This window comes from Protopterus annectens, chromosome 9.part0 (genome assembly GCF_019279795.1).
Source record: "Protopterus annectens isolate FY-2018-M chromosome 9.part0, PAN1.0, whole genome shotgun sequence".
NCBI classification, from domain to species: Eukaryota; Metazoa; Chordata; order Ceratodontiformes; family Protopteridae; genus Protopterus; species Protopterus annectens.
Window position 1 is genome coordinate 1,450,436,805 of NC_056743.1, and position 20,459 is coordinate 1,450,457,263.

Below are 20,459 nucleotides of genomic sequence, written 5' to 3' on the forward strand. Positions count from 1 at the left end.
ATAAATAGCTTAATATTTTCAGAACAATATATGTTTTTGAAAAACTTGTCAAAATTAATTAATAGTATTGTTTTGTGTAAATATTTCCAATTTGAATGGTATTTTGGACTTAACCACAGACTTGTTATATTAAGAATAATGGCATCAGCATAAAGCTCAAAATTTGGAAAAGCAATCCCTCCTTCAATCCAGTTTTTATAGTGCCAGTCATATTTAATCCTTGTTTTTTGAGGATACCATAGAAATTTAATTAATATAGTGTTTATGTGTTTAAGTTGTTTTCTAGAAGGAGGAGCCAATGATGTTTGAAGATAAAAAAGAATTTTTGGTAATAGAATCATTTTTATCAGAGATAATCTTTCTTCTATAGTAAAGAACATTTTCTTCCATCTATTAATGTATTCTGTGATTTTATTTAATAAAATTTTATAATTTATATTTATAGTGGCCTTCCATTTAGACAGAATATGAATCCCTAGATATTTCAATTTATCATTGGTCCAGTTAAAGTTATTGTAATTAGATATAGTGTTATTCAATGTTTTATTGATGAGAATAGTTTCTGTTTTGTTTTGGTTAAATCTAAGGTTTGAGATTTCCTCAAAGAGTTTTAATGATCTGATAATGTGATCAATAGATGAATCAATATTTCCAATAGTTAATAAGATATCATCTGCAAAGAGTAAAATTTTAGAGGAATAGTTCTAATTAACATCAAAACTTTTTATGTTTATATTGTTTCTTATAAAATTAGCAAATGGTTCTATTGCTAATGCAAATAATAGTGGGGATAAAGGGCAACCTTGTCTAGAGCCTTTTAGAATTTGAAGTGGGCCAGATAAAAAAGCGCCTATTTTAATATACACTATAGAACCTTCATATCATTTTTTTAACAAGTTTAAGATTTCTGAGGAGACATTATATTCTTTTAATACCATAAATAAGTATGTCCAGTTAACAGAATCAAATGCTTTATCTAGATCTAGACTGATGAGTGATAATTCTTTTTTTTTTTATTTGCAAAATCTATTAAAGTTAAAAGTCTAATAGTATTATCCTGAACTTTTCTGTTCAGTATAAAACCTGTTTGATCATTGTTTATTAAAGTCGGCATCATTTGATTTAATCTGTTTGCTAAAATAGACATAAATATTTTATAATCTATATTTAATAAGGAAATAGGACGATATGATGAAACAAATTTGCAGTCCTTATCTTGCTATAGAATGGGAGAAATTAGCGAATATTTCCAAGAAGGACAAAGTTTGTCACTTATTCGAACTTCCTCAAGTGCTTTCATTAATATCTTCAAAGCGGAATCAGGGAAAATTTTATATAATTCACCTATTATGCCATCAAGACCAGGGGCTTTATTATTTTTAAGATTTTGTATTCTTTCTTTAACTTCTATTAATGATATTGATTTAAATAATCTATTATTTTGTTCTTTAGAAAGTTTATTATTTATATTGTTTTTTAGAAATTCTATTTTTGAACTATTATTAGTAAAGTTTAAGTTTGCTTTATTCATTGTTTCATGATATGAACGAAAAATATATAAAATATCTTTTAGATCTGAAGAAGGTTCTGAATTGTGTTTAGATGTGTCTAATATTTCAATTATGTGTTTACTCTTGTGAAAACTTTTTGTTTTGGCTGCTAATCTATGCATATGTTTTGGATTAGATGAATAAGATTGTAATTTTAACCTCTCTAAATTAATTGCTACTTTATGACTAAGAATTTCTAAATATTCGAGATTTAGTTGTTTTAATTCCAGATTCGAGCCCAATTCTTTGGGGTGTAAGTTTTTTTTTAAAGTGTCAATTTTGAATTGTAGATTTAATAATTCTTTGTCCCATTCTTTCCTTTTATGTAAATACCAGGTTTTTATTTTCCCATATATATATAAGATTTTAAAGAGTCCCAAATAAACACTTTATTTGTGTTATTATTATTATTAAGTTCAATATAATAGTTTACTTCCTTTATAAACCATTCTTTGAATCCTTTTATCTTAATAATATAGGCTGGTAGTTTCTGCCAATGAATAAGATCGTTTGGTTTAAATTTAATTTTAAATAGTATGGCATTGTGGTCTGACAGAGGGCATGATGTAATCCCTACATCTTGAGTCTTAGATAATACGCTGTCAGATATAAACACTTTATCAATAGTCGTCTGTGTACCATATCTATAAGAAAAGTGAGTAAAATTGAGAGACCTCTGCTCTTTGATCATGTATATGTCTTTTAGGTTATATAATGAGACAAAATCTATCAATTTTTTGGCTGATGCAGGTATCTTAATATTGCTGACATTAGTGGTATCTTTAGATGATAGAATATAATTAAAATCACCTGCCAAAATAATATCTCCTTTAGAATTTGCTGTTATTATTTCCAAATATTTGTTTGCAGATTTAGCACCAATACCAGGTAGCCAGTACATATTTGCTAAAGTAAAATATTTCTTATTCAATTCCAATACTACTAGACACAACATACCATTTTTATCAGAGAAACTGTTAATTATTTAAGGTATTGGTAATGTATTTTTCCACAAAATCATGGTTCCTCTTCTCTTTGTTTGGAAATGAGATTCAGCTAGAATACTATAACCTTTAAAAGCCATTTTTTCTAGATCTTTCTGAATAATGTGCGTTTCTTGCAAAAATATAATGTCAGCTTTATTAGATGCTAGGTATTTGAGTAACTTTCCTCTTTTAGTAGGGTTATTAAGAGCATTTGCATTCAGAGACAGACATTTAACCCAGACATTGATTACTTTAAGAAGCTTTTGATGGATAAATACTATTCTGGACTTAATTAACAAGTAATGTTCAGAGAAGATGAAAATATAACTATATACAAAACTAACCATGGAACATCTAGTTCCTGGATTGATGAAGAAGTCATCAGTACCACCCTCTATCATCCTTAGTGCTCAAGACTATCGTTCTCTAATGCTGCTACCTAATATTTTATTGAATCAACAAACTACAACCTATTAATTTTCCAGGATGAATAGGTATTACTGTGTAGGAGATATTGTGGAAAAACATCAATTACCATGAATAATGTAATTTTCAAAATTTTTAAGAACAGTGTCTTTAAATTTGTATCAATACATAGTGTATCATATTCATTTATGTCTATTCTATACTAATACAGATTTTTATCTAGTATACTACATTAGATCAAAACTTACTTATCTAGGAATTCAGTAAAGAAGTGTATGTATAAAAATAAGAACATTTATCATGTAACAAAACATTCCTGTATGAACTTGTCTGTGAAATCACAACAGTGTTAATATTTGCTATAGAATCAGCATATTAATATATAGTCTATAGGCTTATTTTCCTTTTATATAAGATATAAAATCACCAGTGTTTCTTTCTCCTAAAAAAAAAAAAAAAAAAAAAAAAAAAAAACATATCTGATTAACCTGAAATAATTTATTAAGGCATTAAAGATATTTAAAATAAAGATATACTAATGAGAATTTTTTACATGAGAAGATAATATTTTAGTTGCACAAATATCTATGCAGGTATATAGATCTGTGTAATCATCAAAAACATTAGCTTTTCTTTCCAAAGATGTGAGTCTAAAGAAACTATGTAGTGTAGCTTGATTTTGATAAAAATATCATATAATGAAGTCACAGCTTTTAACCTTTAAGGACACTTCAGTTTTAGATGTTATAGTAATAATGTGTTCCCTTAAGTTGTCCTTTTTAAAAAAATACATTAACACATTTTACCAATATTTTTTCAGTTAGAGTGGCAATGGTTAACATACAATATATCTTTTTCTAGAAAATGTAGTCTACAGACAGTAAAACATTCAATATTTTATGAATATTAGTGAAAATGTCAGATTGTAGTATGCACTTATGTAGCTGGTGATGGATTAAGTAGATCACAATTTCACCATTCACTATAAATCCAACATAATGCAAACTATTAATTAGAAAAGCAGTTAAAAAGTAAAGGCTACCTTTGGAAATAGCAACTGTCCTCATGTCCTGATGAAAGTAGTAACTATAAGTCAAGAGTAACCATCCCCACTTTGCACTGCCCCCCCTAACAGTCTTCTACTACTATCACTGACTAGTGAGGCAAAAGCATCACTTCAGTAACAACTAAGATCATTCTCTAAGCAGAACTGTCTCGTTTTCTTTAGGACCGAAATTTTTCCTGCCCCAATATATTATTTCACCCTTTTATAACAGAATTATTATTTATTGTAATGGTCTGTCTGCAGCTTTGGCTTCCCCAATCCAGCAGTATTGCCATCAACCAACAACTCATATAATCAATAAGATTGGGGATGAAGATATCAAGATGAAAGCACAGAAAATACACAGCTGCCCCAAAATCTACTTTGAAAATAATAAGAACACATTAACCCCCAATAGATAATGTATTTTAGTGACTTTATAACTATTGCATATGCCGCTTTCTGCTCTGCTAACCAAAAAGGATCAGATGACCTAGTCTATGTTTTCACTGTATCTGTTAGCTACAGCTGCCAACTAATGATCAAGTGTAAACTACTTTGTAAAACACGTCATCAGAAAACTTATTATGAAGGGAACAACATAGGCATCAACATTAGTTTAGTAAAAAGGACCTTTATATATGTCTATGTTTTTTATATATTTTTCTTTGTCGCTCTTGATATGTGATAAAGCATTCAGTTGTTCCATTTTCTTTTTCTTTTTTTTTTCATGTGAAGATTTCTGGTAACGTGAATACGTAACCAAAGTTCATATGACAAAAGAGACTTCGAGAGAGTACATGCATAAGTATCTTGTATTACAAAGAAGATCTGACCAAGAAGAATCGAGGCAACAGCCTTCTTTTTCCTTTTTCTTCCCTTCCTTCTCCTTTAACATTTGAATTTTGGCGGTTAAAAGCTTGCACTAGGGAATCTGCAGCAAGCTATTATAACTGTTCACGAGATACTCATGATGTGCATTTTGTGAGAGAAAAGAAAAACAGAATATGTTACTCAAAAAGCATGTATATGAAGTACAAAAAAAAAAAACAACTTTCCCCCATTTTATATAAATATAAAATTCTCTGTAATTATCAATTTTACTGGCCAATGTATCTGATATCAAGCATACAAACCCTCCTGTCCCTGCAACACACACTCCACCAGCTTTCATCAGAAAATACATCTCCTTTTCCCTCTCCATCAGCAGAAGGACCCACAAACCACATTTAGTAAAGACACAAACCTCTCAAGTGTATGAGAATGCATTTTTACATGTCATGACGGATTCTTAGAAAGAAAACAATCTTCTCTTATTATGATAAAGAACAATTTCCAATAATTTCCTTTTAAACTATTTAGTACAAGTCACATTAAGTTATATCCGTTAGCTCTATAAGGACCCAAGCATAACATGACATTTAACAGGAGAGAAAGTCCGCTGATGCAAAAAGTGACTACACTTTCATTTAATTACACTGAGATGGGGAGCCTTCATTTCACTTATTGGAGCGATCTATATCATCATAATCTAATACACATACAGTATCCGGTATTAAGGGGGTTCTTGTTTTAACCAATATTTCTATGGTATTGCTACATTGCCCCAATGTAGTTGTCAACTAATAATACACTCTGTCAAGGGAAGATTTAGAATTTTAACATCTATGTTTAACATTCTAGCGTATTTGTATTAAAGGCTTTTAAACAGCAAATAAATTTAAAAATAAATAAATAAATAAGCATACTTAATAAATATTAAATGATTTTTACTTTAACATGTATGTTTTTCCCCGATGTAGGTGATTTGTAGCACGAAAATTTTGGGATTTGAAGGGATTGTGGAAGAACTTCATTTGTATTATTTACCCTTAAGCTTCTTGCTTGTTTTATCAATCGATAACATTTTTCCATTTGTGCCTGCCTTTTTAAACTAGTAGGTAATGAGATGTCCATATCTTTAGTGTTTTCCAAAATCTTATTCTTTTTCACATATTCAGAGGCGTCATCAAGATTATTAAATATTTTTATTCCTTCAGATAGATGTATTTTAATTCTGGCAGGAAAAATGATTTGTGCTTTAATTTCAGCTTTCTTCAGATTTTTAATGAGAGGAATGCAGGCTTTTCTTTTAGTTATTATAGTAGAGGTATAGTCATTGTCAAATCTTATGTTTTGACCATTAATTTGTATAGGATTACCTGCCCACACTGTTCTCAGGATTACGTCCTTGTCTTGAGATGATAAAAATTTTACAATAATGGATCTTGAAGCATTTGGATTTTTTTGACACAGACATATTTGACAATGACCTGTGAGCTCTCTCTATCCCAAAAGAGAGAGATTCAGGTAGGTCTAGTGTCTTAGGCAACCAGTCATTCAAGAACTGTATTGTGTTATTTCCTTCCATTTTTTCAGGTATGCCGTATATTCTAATATTATTTCTTCGTGATCTTGATTCTAGGTCCACCACTTTATCTGAAAGTGTGGTGTTTTGCTTTAGTAAGAAGTCAATCTGGCTATCATGTTCATGCTGTCTTCCATCTATTTCATTAAGAGATTCTTCAATTTCTGTTATCTGGTCTGTGTGTCTTGTAATTATCTCCTTGAATTCTTCAATCTGCTTTCTATTTTCTTTCTTCATGTTTTCCATGATTTTTTTATAAATTGTCCATTTTCATGGAAAGATCTTGAATACTGGATATTATTGTTTGTAATTCTTTCTTCATGGAAGTTTCCTGGAGGGAGGCTTTTGAATGACTCATGGCTGAGAGAGTCTGTTATATTCAGCTGCTGTACTTCTGACAGGATGTAATTCACTTTCTATTCACCAAAATTGAAATATTTGTAGAAAAAAATAATCCACTGTATCTAAATATATAGGTGAAAGAAAACTTAGATGTTTTTAAAATAATATTAAGAAAATTTCCTGTCAGAGAAATTTCTGTTAAGCAGAGCATCAAGAAAGTGCTGTTATCTCTCTGACATCTTGGCCACCCCCCCCCCACATTGTTTTCTTTGCAGATTATTGTTTTCTCTTAACTATGCATTCACAAATGCATTTTGCATTTTATTCAGCCTCTGGGTTAAAAGTTATTTATAAATAACACAACATTGGTCCGTGTCAATAAGTCAGCCGTTGTTCTAAGCCAAACTGATTGGCTCTCTCTTTTTCAAGGTATCAGACCCCTCCAAGTATCTTGTCTTTACTTTGTCTAATGAATATTTATATAGTTAATCTAAATTTAAAGCCACTTTGGGAAACTCTATCTGTACTTACTCACACATGGCAAAAGCTGAGGATTTCCTGGTGGGGGCAAATCTTGGCTTTTCTTTTCCCCACAGCTTACTATATACTTAGACACCTTCCCACAGCCTGTATGTGGCTGAATACAATTAAAACCTTGATGAATTAATTTTAGTGCCATGACAAATGACACAAAAACTCCAAAGCAGCTCTATTTCTCCCTAGGCAACTAGGTGAGGCTAGACTTCCACATGTGTGCCTGTGAGCAGATTCTGCAGCTGTCCTTCTCTACCTTCCTAACCTAGATGATTATACCTCTTTATGGGCTAACCTTGAGGACAAACTATTAAGGAGCACAAATCATACAATACTCAGCTCTTATAAATCACTGTTACCAACTCAATTGTGCAGCTAGCACTCTCTTGATATTACTTATAATACCCTAAAAATGATAAACCATTTATATCCTAAACTTTCACCTGATGATTCCTATTTGGAGTAACCCCTAGATAAAGACTGATAGCAAGTTGATACCATGGAAGTCTTGGAAGGAGAAAGGACTAAGCTAGATTTCTCAGCTTTTTCATTATGACAATGGCAAATGTTCTATTTCCTACAGTGATCTCCAAGCTCAGTTTGGTAACCCTGTCAGGAATTTTGGAAAGTATTTGCAACTAAAAAATACATTATTTAGCTGCCTGTACTGAACTTGCCTTACCCAGAAATTCTTGACCTTCTCACAGACCATTGCAGAAGAGTCCATCTATAAAGTTAAGGTCACTCACATCAAATTTACTCATGTCTATGCTTTACTTTCTAATCCTAGCTGTAGAACTACCTCTCAGATGCTGAAGGATCATTGACACAGATTCATTGGAGGGATGACAATCACTGTCTTCCATACATAGCTGCATATCCTGAACAGCCTCAGTATTACCACAAGGCTGGCTACTTATCATTTCAGATTAGTTCATAGTTCATAATGAGTGCCGGACTCCAGCACACCTTGGAGAAAAGAAATATGTGATTTCTTACTCATGTCAATCATGCCCAGGAAAAGGGTCAGAGGTCTTCTAAAAAATTCTAGGATTGTACACAGGTTCACTTAGGTCCAGTACCAATAGGGGCCATGAGAGACTGGGCATAAATGAAGACAGTCTCAATGTTTGTAAAAAATCTAGTTTAATAACTAAGATTGGAGAGAAAAGAAATCAACCAGTTCTTGTAGTCATTGAGAAAACTTACAATGAAATTCCAAAATAAAGCCAATATTTCACATACAGTGCTTCTTCAGGTTGTAACAGACTATTTGATAACAATTCAGACTAAATAGACAACTTAAAATTACCTGTTAAAGAAAACTAAAAACCTTATTGTTTGTATTATCTAAAATGCCACCTTATTTTAAGTGCTGGATGTTAGCTATTCACTCCATTCAAACCTAGATATCCATCAGCTCTCAATCCATTTATTGATCAGTGTTCTGTATTTTCAGTACATGTAATCAGATCACCACTCTTCTTCCTTTCAAAACTCACTGCATTACTGCCCAAGTGAAATGATGTGCATCACCCACCACATTTACATGCTTATGCAATATATTTGTTTTAGTTTATCTCCTAATATCAGACATTTGGTCGCATATGCAGTCTTTCAGCTTATGATTAAATTTCCCCATAGAAAAATCAAAACAGATTATAGACCCTATTAAAAATAATATTCTTGGAATCACAATCTGCTTATCAATTTATAAAATATTCCTTCTGAATCAGAGGGTAAGCAAATTTATTTCCTATAAATACATACTTACAAAAACTACACTTACTACATAAAATGTTCTTCACCTTTGACTATATCTGTTGTTTATATTGTTTTATTATTTTTTATAGAACAAAAGTAGATTACGGTTATCTGACCTTTTATACCTATAGGATGGTTGCTCTGGTGTGTATCTGTTTTAAATATTCTATAAACTTTTTCTAACTTCACTATCATCAAGAAAGAATAAGAAAAAACAGAATGATTATATCCATTCTTTCCCCAGATGTACAATAGTTCATTTATTTATTATTTATATATGACTGAGATACTCTATTGCAGATTAGTAGAAAATGAATATGTTGACAAATAAAAACTACTTATCCCATCTAGACTATCCATTAATTACTTTGCCTAATAGTAATTTGCAATGACTATCCATTAATTACTTTGCCTAAAAGTAAGTTGCAGTACTTTGTTAAATAGTATCCTGCTTTTTATTACATGCCTCTAGAATTGTTCCATAGTAGTCCCCTGGAAAGGTGAAATAAAGGCATTAGCTCTCATTTAGGATTTGAGACCAAAACCTTCAGCATTATGTGCAAGTGTTACCACCACTTGGCTGACAAGCTTATAGAAAAATAGGTGCTGAAGTTTTCCCTTAGGAGTCCTTTTTCATTCCAGGTAGGAAACAAACACTCACACAATCACACACACACACACACACACACACACACACACACACACACACACACACACACACACACACACACACACACACACACACACTCACACACACACACACATGCCGAGAAAGTCTTCTACTTAGGCATTGTTAGAAATGGAAAAATAAAAAGAAAACACTAATATGCATATGGGATTCAAGCACAAAACCTCCAGAATTCTCTGCTGATTTCACTGTCATTGGTCTAAAATCAGCCTTTGCACCAGATAGGTATCACATTTTTTTGTTAACAACCTTTATGCCTTAGCATAGTGACTAAGGTCATATTACAAACACAGACACAATGACACAGGCTCAGGCACTGACACTGATAGGTGCATGTATATACATGTGCACGCAGACACACGTGCATACATACACACACTCACAGAAAGACTCCTGCATCAATATGGTTTTAATCAGTAGTCCAGTGATAGTGAACCCACCATGGAATGCTAGGTCTTGAGTTTGAATCTCAAATAAGAACTAGTATTTCCTTCCATATTTTCATGATTCTAACAATGAATAAGCAGAAGTCATTTGCCTGTGTGAGAGTGTGTGTGTGTGTGTGTGTGTGTGTGTGTGTGTGTGTGTGTGTGTGTGTGTGTGTGTGTGTGTGTGCATGTGTGTATGTGTGTGTGTATCTGTGTGTGTCTGTGTGTATTTGTGTGAGTGTTGTGTTTGCAATTTGTCCATATCAGTCCCCATGATTTTTGAATTTTTCCTACAGTTCTGGATTCTGCAGTTTTCTGAAGTAGCCATTCTGTGCACCCCATCTCTTTCTATCAAAAATACTTTCTCACATCACCTCTAACCTATTGTCTGAGATCTGCAGTGGTGCAGCGGTAGCATTGTTGCCTCACAGCAAGAGGTTCTCCTGTTTGATTCTTGGCTGGAGTGTGGGGAGTTCCTTCTGTGTGGAGTCTGCATGTCCTCCCCCGGTCGAGTGGCATTCTGAAAGACATGCGTGAATGGGCGTGTCTTCATTGAAGGTTGGGCATCGAGCTGGCAACTTGGCACTGTAAACATCTACTGTAAATCATTAGCGGACCGGAGTTCCGCTGTGTCAACCCCTAACCGGGAAAAGACAAACAACAACAACCTCTAACCTATTGTCTATCATTAGATTAGGCTCCAGTGAACTTGCATAGCACTGCTGTCTGGTACCTAACTGATGAGCTTCCCCCTTTCTGTATTTCTTTTCTTATAGATGGTACATATTAAGATCCTTTAACCTTTGTAACATGCTTCCTGGTATATACCCTGTACCACTTTCAGCACCTTTCTTTGATTGTTAGCATGTTCTATGATGCAGTAAGAATAAGCAAAAGATTTTATAATGAAAGAGTAAAAAGGGTGAGTTCAGCTTCAGAAAATTCTCCAGAGGCTTATAAGATCATTTAACTCTGAGTATTTCAATAAGATGAACTGCAGAATTTCATGAGGACTGAATTTATTACACTGACTGCTTATCTAAAGCATTCTGACACATTTATGTAAATAACAATGGTTGCGGTCCTGCTGTTCCATGCGTCTGAATACTTTGTAAGATTTCAAACAGTGTGACCAGTGGCACTCCCAAAATATATTATGGTGTGCACTACTGAAGTGAACAAATAACCACTTAAATGGTCTAATAGTTCTACAGAGGGTAAGAATCTGAATCTGTGCCCCACCTCATGTCTTCCTTATGTTATAAAGCACATTCACTTAGACATATTAAAAAGATAAATCTGTAGCTAGAATAAATCTGTTAAGGAGAATGGACAAATGATTAAATGCACTTTCCTGTTTGAAACTGACCTTCAGGCCATTTTTTGCATTTTTGGACAAGCCTTCTGTCAAGTAAAGGTATTTCCATGCTTTGTTATATTATGTTGCAGAAAGTAATGTTGTCTTTGTAAAACTGTACTGTATTAATGACTTGACACTGTGTGACTTGATTTCTACTCTTAGAGTCTAATGTTGCAGGGAATGAAGAGATTTTCTCTTAGTTGTTTCACTCGATTTTTTTTTTTTTGCTTAAAGCATCCCTGACAGATAAATATACCCTGCTGTCAATAAATAAAAATAAAACAACAGCCTGACATTTCAACTGAAAGCTCCTAGCTGTATGCTAAGGTTACTAAGTGAGCAGTCCCAGGGGGTAGCCAGTTAAAGCACAGATAAATGAGCATTCAATACAGATAAAAACTAACCACGAACAACACTGGAAAACAAGTGAATGGATTAGTTGCTATTATTGGCATGCATTCACTTGTTCATGTATTTATTTACATTTGTTAACTGAGAAATTGTAACTGGGCAGAGTCCATTTTATAGTATTAAATGTGCATATCATCTGACATTAACAAGTTTCTTCACAGTGATTTCTTCAAACTGTAAGGACTGTAAATAACAATGGGAATAAACATTACAACAATATCTACAACAGCATAAGAACTGCAACCTAACTTGACTATTTATGTATGACTCAGAGCACTATACAAGTAACAAACTTGACATGACAAAAATAAAAGTGAAATACATCAACAATATGACTAAGAGAAGTGTCCCATATGTAATGTTAGGCAACTATGCAAACATTTAAAATGGTTTAACATATTCTCAGGCAAAGCCATGCCTGCAATCACAGGAACAGACAGAAAAGGAATGAGTATGACAGAAAGTTACCCATAAATTTAAAACCTGCAACAAAGTAGGAAATGTAAGGAAGATGAATTAATGATTTTTGGGTTCACTATGACAGTATAAAAATGGATTTTTTTCTCTTTTGACTAAGTAGGTGGGCTAGTCCTGGTATCCTTTTTGGTCACAACTCTTGTCTTTGCTTACTAGACTTAGTTCTGTGTAAGCAAAGACAGCAGTCATGATCAGAAACAGTACCAGGACTGGCCTACTTACCTTGTTAAAACGTTTTAAAATAAATAACTAAATAAATAAAATAAAATGTTAAATGAAAGACCAAAAGATGTTCACAAAATATATCATTCTTAAATCTGATGCACAATGGTATTGGGAAAGGAGATAGTTACTTGGTTTAAAAGTATGTTATTTTTAAGCATTTTCTTTAAATGAAATATTTTTATAGTGCCATGTATACACCTGTAGTAAAAGAAAAGAAAACAAACCATAACCACAACTTCATTATTATTTCAAGCATGATACATATATGTTTTATTTTTAACAAATTTCATTAACTCCAGCATTAATAAATTGCTCTTTTCCAACTTCCCCTAAATTCCACTCTTCTTCATCATGAACATTCTGCATCTAATGTTCCTACAGATTTCATTTATTTCTATGTAGTTTGCTACTGGCCTATATTGAAGATCACAACTCCTGTTCTTTTATCTCCTTTACAATATTCAATATTTCATTTATGGTCAGTATACATTCTGATTTCCACTTTCTAGTTATTGATTATTTTGCAGCCAATAACATTAAAATAGTAAAGCCTTACTATCTCTAGGCAATTCAGATTCTGTATCCCAGCTTAAATGATTTATGTCAGTCCTAACAGACTGATTAGTGGGGCTAATTCATGCAGTTTGACTGACAGATGGGTAGAAAGGACCATACCTCTTCACTGTCCAAATTTTTGCAGAATGTCCAGATTTTTGTCTCTTGTTTTTGGCCTGCTTTTCATAAAATTGGTGATTTTCTGACAAATCATTGAGGATTGAAGTCATTAAATAATACTAAATAATGACAACCATTTGATATTTAGACTTTGTATATTTCAGAAAATATATAATAATGCAAAATATTTCATTCTAGCAACTTTCTAAGTTTATAAGAGCATGTTTGAATGTTTAAAATCTGTATTTTTAGGCCTTTATCCCCTATTATTTCTGTCTTTGTCCAGATTTCTTGCATTGAGAGGTTGAGAGGTCTGGATAGGACTGCAATTATAGTGCAGGCAATTGCGATGTAATAATTGAATAACCATTTCAGCTAATATGTATTTAAATAATAAAGTACTTAGCAGTCCTGGGTGAAGTGTGTGTGTGTGTGTGGGTGTGTGGGGGGGCATAATGCACATCATCTTATGAGGTGGCATAACCTTGGAGAAAGTCAGCCCAATTCATTAAAAGAGTCCCTCAACTGATCAGAACTCAACAGATTGTGCACATCTCTGAGGATAACCTATTCAACACTGTACTCCAATCAATGTTAAAGTTACCTGTTAATGTCAACTCACCTTTTATATTTGCTGAGATCAAAGAGAGCAAGTCATTTCTTGTTTTTTTCAAGGAATCTGGCAAAAATATGCTGGCAAGTGAAGGTTACTGATTTTGTTTTAATAATTTTTATGGCTATAATGAGAGGTTTATCTGGAGCGATGGAGAGATTGGTATAATACAATGACAGCAAAGAATAAAATCTAAACGTACTGTAGCAGCCCCAACCAGCAATTGTATGCTGTCTATTATAATTAAGTATAGCTATATCTATAGAACATAATTTCTGCCACACAGTAGTATGACTTTAACAAAAAACAACAGGCATCTTTATTGATAACTTTGAGGATGTATTTGTAATCCAAAATTGCATCAGTGTCCTTAGATAAGACTAAAATGAAAACAGAAAGGCTAGGATTATGATAGATGTCAACACATTTCAGAATGTCACTGAAAGCAAAGTTATAAAAAAATGTAATCTTCTTATAATAAAGAGAAAACAGTTAATTAATTATTTTGAGTCCACAGAAATTTAAACTGTTTTAAATGTGTTTCTCTTCTCAATAACAAGGAAAACACAGGCTGCATAGAAAAAGGGAAAACATGGATAGTTTAGAGCATATATGATTAATTGTAATAATAATGTTGGGTGGCACGATGCCAGGGTAATCCTATGGGCTAGGGTTGTAAAGGCTCCAGGGCCATTAGCCTAGTGCACACCTATGAACCTATATTATTATGAATGAAGTTCCTGTGCACATTTAGGCATAGATGGACAAAGACAGGTGTAATAAAGAAGTAAAACAGAGAAGTGGAGCTAACAATGTAGTGGATAACAGTGTTAAAAATAGCAGTATTCTAGTCATGGATAAGACCCGAAAGAGCTTGTGTTCAAATGTAAAAACATCTAACATCAGGAGGGATTATGGTGGCATGAGCAGGACAGCAGAATCTCTCCATGCTTCCATACACTCATAAAGATGTTTGATACAGTATTTTTCTGTGCTTACAGGCATTACAAATCTGAATTTCTAATGAACATAGGCAAACACATTTACCTAATAATTTATGCAGATATTCTGTGATGATTCTCATATGTCGGGGATGGTAGTGTCTGCAAGGACTGGGTAGGTAGGTAACCAGTTTACGAAATAGATAAATTACACATGTTTTAACTTATTATCTATTGATTCTCACACAGAGATAATAGCTCTTTCTATTCACTGTTCTAATGACCTAATGAGGACGTGGTGGGAACATGACCTCTCTGGTACAACTGCTAGGGCATTAGGACCATTCTGCCAATTGAAAATTAGAAAGAGATCATAAATGTATTAAGGGTATGACTGTCTTTTGCTTGCACATACATGACATTAGTATAATAGTTATAAATAATAGCCCCTGGAACTAATAAACTATATACAAAAGTTAAATAAATAGCTTTAATAGAGCTATACAACAGCAAACAATACTTTCTCCTATTCTATAATTCCAACAAAAATGCTATCTGCATTAGTGCTGAACCAACCTAGAAATATTTCTATGACTATGGAAAAAAATCTTTATTAATTTCAAGGTAGAAGATTAACAACAGGAGCTACATGGGGAAATCATATCTGTCTGAGAATGCAGAAGTTATGAACATTGTAATTTTAGGACTCTCTTAATAAAATAAACAATGTAGACAAGACAAACCTTGGGATTCAGAGAAGTGTACCACAATGCAAACTCCTTAACTAAGGTTTCTGCATCATGGCAAACCTGACTGATTCACAGCCCGCCCTCCTGCTGCCGTTTTCCTCTACTGGTGGCTGCATAACAGGTGGCAGTCTGATTAGGGAAACGGCATGTAAATATGGCAGTTCAAGGAAAAGATTAATGCAAACTAGCCATGTCCTCTCCCCTGAAAATGGCAGCATTAGAGGAGTGATTCCAAGACTCAAAAAGTGAAAAAAGTGACTGCCTTCAAAAATGGCATTCACCCATTCACTCCTTTAAGAAGGGTCCAGCTTTTACTTTGACTAATTTAGTTATCAAGGAGCCATATGTGTGTGTGTGTGTGTGTGTGTGTGTGTGTGTGTGTGTGTGTGTGTGTGTGTGTGTGTGTGTGTGTGTGTGTGTGTGTGTGTGTGTGTGTGTGTGTGTGTGTGTGTGTGTGTGTGTGTGTGTGTGTGTGTGTTTGAGAGTATCTGTCTGTGTGGGTCTATGTCTTTGTGAACTTATGAGGGTGGTGGTGGCCATGGAGGAAGTAAGTACTGAAAGCTATGTACGTGTGTGTGTGTGTGTGTGTGTGTGTGTGTGTGTGTGTGTGTGTGTGTGTGTGTGCGCATGTGTGTGAATGCATGTTGCATGGAGCCCATGCTACTGTGACACATGAGTTGATAAGGAGAATACTAACACAGTCAGATCTGACAGTTTAATGCTCAGTTCACAGACATGGCAATGTGATGATAATGAGATATTTCTCTGTGAAACTTTGCCTTCTTTCTGAATTGGAGATTCTTTCCATCTTGCTAATTGATCAACTCATATTGACCAATTAGCATGAGTGGAGAAAATCTCTTTGAATGCCAATCATGATCTAGTGTACACAAGGTTTGTATTGGAAAGTAAATTGTCTGAAACTTCTGCACACCTCAAAACATGGTAATCTTTGTGGCTAATTTGTTAGTATTTGAAAGCAAATGGTCTATATCTAACATCCCCATTTTTAAGCTAAAAATATATATATCTATAAGTAGTGTGCATATATTACATTAACCACTGTAAGTTAACCTTTACATTATGCATATCCTTACATCAAAGTAAAATTAAATTTAGAAGCAATAAAATAATGCAGATTTCACTTCATGCATTCCTGCTTCAATCAAGTCAGTCCATATATTTTACTAGTTTATTCAATAGCCGTCCATATTAGAAGAATGTAACATGGCTCTATATTAGATATCTTGTTTTTCTTTTGGTGCAGTTTGTACCTCACAACAGCTTCATTTGGAGACATGAGTTCAGAAGTCTCTCTGTTTCTCTCTCTGTCTCTTTCTCTCTCTCTCTCTCTCTCTCTCTCTCTCTCTCTCTCCTCCTACATTTCATGACTGTTTCAGTTTTCACAGTCTCTATGTTGTTGTGGAAGGACTGGTTCTAACAATTCTGGATGCTTGTCTTTCTAGAACTTTTGCTTTAATATATGCATCCTGTACAAATGCTTATAATTTCTTCTACATGGCTTATTATCTTCTCTAGGAGCTACACATAGTTTTGGTTCAGCTGCTTTACCAACTACTGCAAGATCAGGTCGTGGACATTTACATAACTTTTGAATTTTTAGTTTGTCTCCAACTTGTAAATCCTGTAGTTTTCCGTAGTTTGTGTTATAGTCATATTCCTACCTCCCACTTCTTTGCTTAAGAATTCTAGACAAAGCCAAATAATAATGGTGGGATATAGACCCAAAATCAGGGCAAATTTTACATATTATTCTTCACTTAGAAAGTTAATAAACCAACAAGGTTTGCATCAGCATGCATTTTCTGAATAATGAGAAATTTTAAACTCTAAAGCAAAAAACTGGCTTACAATCCTTTAGAATTTACTGGAATATATTAAGAAAATAAAAATAGGTACAAAATAAAAAAAAAAAAAAAAAAAAGTCTACATATTCAGGACAGCTAAGCGGCATGAATTTATTTTGGTGTCTGACGATTTCTTTCCAGCATTTACTTTACTTTATGTTGATCCACAGCCATTAGCAATGCAGCTGAAACAGGTAATCTGACTGTCAAATGTCTGCCCATCAGCAGTTATAGGGAGAATCTGTACATTGCAGTATTCCCAGATTCTAATGTTTTGAGAAGATAATCCTCTGTTAGTATTTGTTAGAAATTTCTAATATCATTCTTGGAATAGTTCTGTCAGTTGTTTCCAGTTTTAGATAGTGTGGACCAGTTGTTATACATGAATTCCCTTTCATGCCCTTTTCTTTCTTTCTGAATTGCAGACTGAATTGACACAGACTTTTTCGAGATCGAAAACAAAAGGGTATATAGTATTTAGAATATAGACTTTAGTGCATTATCACACTTCCACTTGTTGGGCCTGTCAGTTTTACTATTTCCTGGAACTTGGACTGATAACTCACACATATAATATGACAACTTATCTTGTACTAACATAGAACAAACGAAAACTATCAACTCTGGATAACTTGGAACTGGATATGCTATCATATCTTCCTCAGGATTGTTTTCATGCTATGCATTCCAGGTGGCACAACTTTGTATTATTTATTCTGAGTTGTTAATTTAATTCAGGTCTTCACTTTAGTCTCTCTTCTTTTTTTTTTACTATTTTTTCTTTTCCCTTCAAATATTCATATTCTAAGTTTATTATTAGTTCTTATTAAATATTAAGTATTCTAAGGTTATAATTGTTATTTTTGTTATACAAAATAAGATTGAATTCATTTCCTTACTAATAATTTCATTCAATCCTATTTGGCTTGTAGAAATTCTTTTCATATTTCATTAGTAAATACACTCTGTTCAATATACCAGCCATGGATATCTTTGTACATCACTCTTAGAATATGCCTCTGCAAAATAAGTAATACACTCTGTAATTTCATGGTAGCTTGTGCAAAGAATTTTTAAATATGTTTTTCAGTACTCTGGTCTGTGTATCTTTATATCTGAACTTCTTCATCCACAAACATATTCATAGAATGTTTCAAATCTATACTCTTTTGTTAGCAGTTCCTTGCTATATGAACAGGTATCTTTTGTGCATTAGTAAATGCTCTTGACAAATAAGCAACTGCCCTATACTCTTGTAGAATCATCTTCTATGCCATTCTTAGTGGCATCTACCTGGAACACAGCTGGCTTACTCACATCATAACATCTGCATATTAAACATCAGTAATTACCTTCTTCAATATTTTCAAACTTTTATCTTGTTCATTGCTCCATTATCAAATTACGTGTTGCTCTAACAGCTTTTTCATAGGCACAGCTTATATAGACGCACCTGCACTGGTGTCATACAGAGATAAAACCCTAAGTATGACCTGCATGACCTATGTTTGAGTGCCTACATGAGTGCTTGATGGCACAGGCAAGGAGGATGGGCATGCATATGCCGGGGGTGTTGCATGCTCAGGACATACTCATGCAATCTGATTTCCCTGATAGATGTGGGGGAATCAACCATGCTGCTGAAGGGTAGGTGGTATATCCTGCAAATGTGAGCTCCTTGTTAAAGTGAGCGGTGCTTCAGCTCTGACAGACATTGCACACCCCACCCTCAATGTGTTACTCAAAAATTACAGGGGGAGACGTAGATAAAACACTCCCTTGGTAGAAGCATGATTCTGCCCTGGGAGACTTCAGTCTCTTCACTTGCCAGGAAGAATGGCAAAGCTAGTCAGGGGAGGTTAGAGGGTTTGGCAAATCAAACAAACTGAGGAGCTGCACAAAGAGCAGCTGATGATTAGCTATGACATAGCCAAAAATAGCTAAAAGATTGCCAAGAAGCAGAGTTAGCTTAAACATTTTAGTAGCAAAATTTGCAAGACACTGCATAATCCCTAGAAACCTCTGTTTTAACTGTATTTTCATTGCTAGATAGTGTTCCATTAATGTAATTGCATTTTTATTGAATTACTTAACTGTAAGCTGCTTTTCATACTGAGAGTTGGATTTTCTGTTTTTGTGTGCTCTGTATGTGCTTTTCTGTGCAATTCTGTGAGGTTTCTGTGTTCTAGTCAGGTAGCATAGTCTGGATAGAGGCCTGCTGTTATCCAGGCCTGGTTGTTTTGCTTGTTGAGTTTCCTGTGTTTCTGGCAGCCATCTTCTGCTGGTAGTGTCTTGTCTTCACTATTATTGAGAGTAACAGGGTTGCCTGACCTTCTCTAGCAGGAGTTATTGATTGAAAGAGCAGGGGCTATTAGGACTGGGCAGTAATTCAAGCTTCTAGATTCTTCAATCTTTTCTTGTATTTATAACCTGTACTTGTAGGGTGCTGCATTTGTTTGCTCATTGCACACTGCTGCTGAAATGTTTTAACCCTTTGCGAGGTATCTTAGTTGCATTTTTTCCCTTACCAGCATTCCTGTGTAACTGATGCCCTCCCTTGCAACTACTGTAATTTTATCCAACCCAACTCATACCTTTATTTACTCTTTTATGATAGTACCCACTCTACCATCCTTTACCTCTCTTTCACAGATTCTGACAACCATGGCCGGACAATTTCCTATGGTTTCTCCTGCTAGTCTTATTGATATGGGCATCCTGAGACAGTGTAGGAACTGTCTCATGCACACGGAGAACCCTCTTCTTCTACTACCTAGTAACACAATATGTGAGAGCTGCATTTACAGTAAGAACCTAGAATCCTTGCTGTCTCAATCACAAGTCAGTACATCTGGCACTGAGAAGGCTGTCTGCACAAACACCACAAACACCACACCTCTAACACCACCCACACCTGTACAGTATATTCCTACATATGTGGACATTCTCAACAAAAACATACCTAAACAA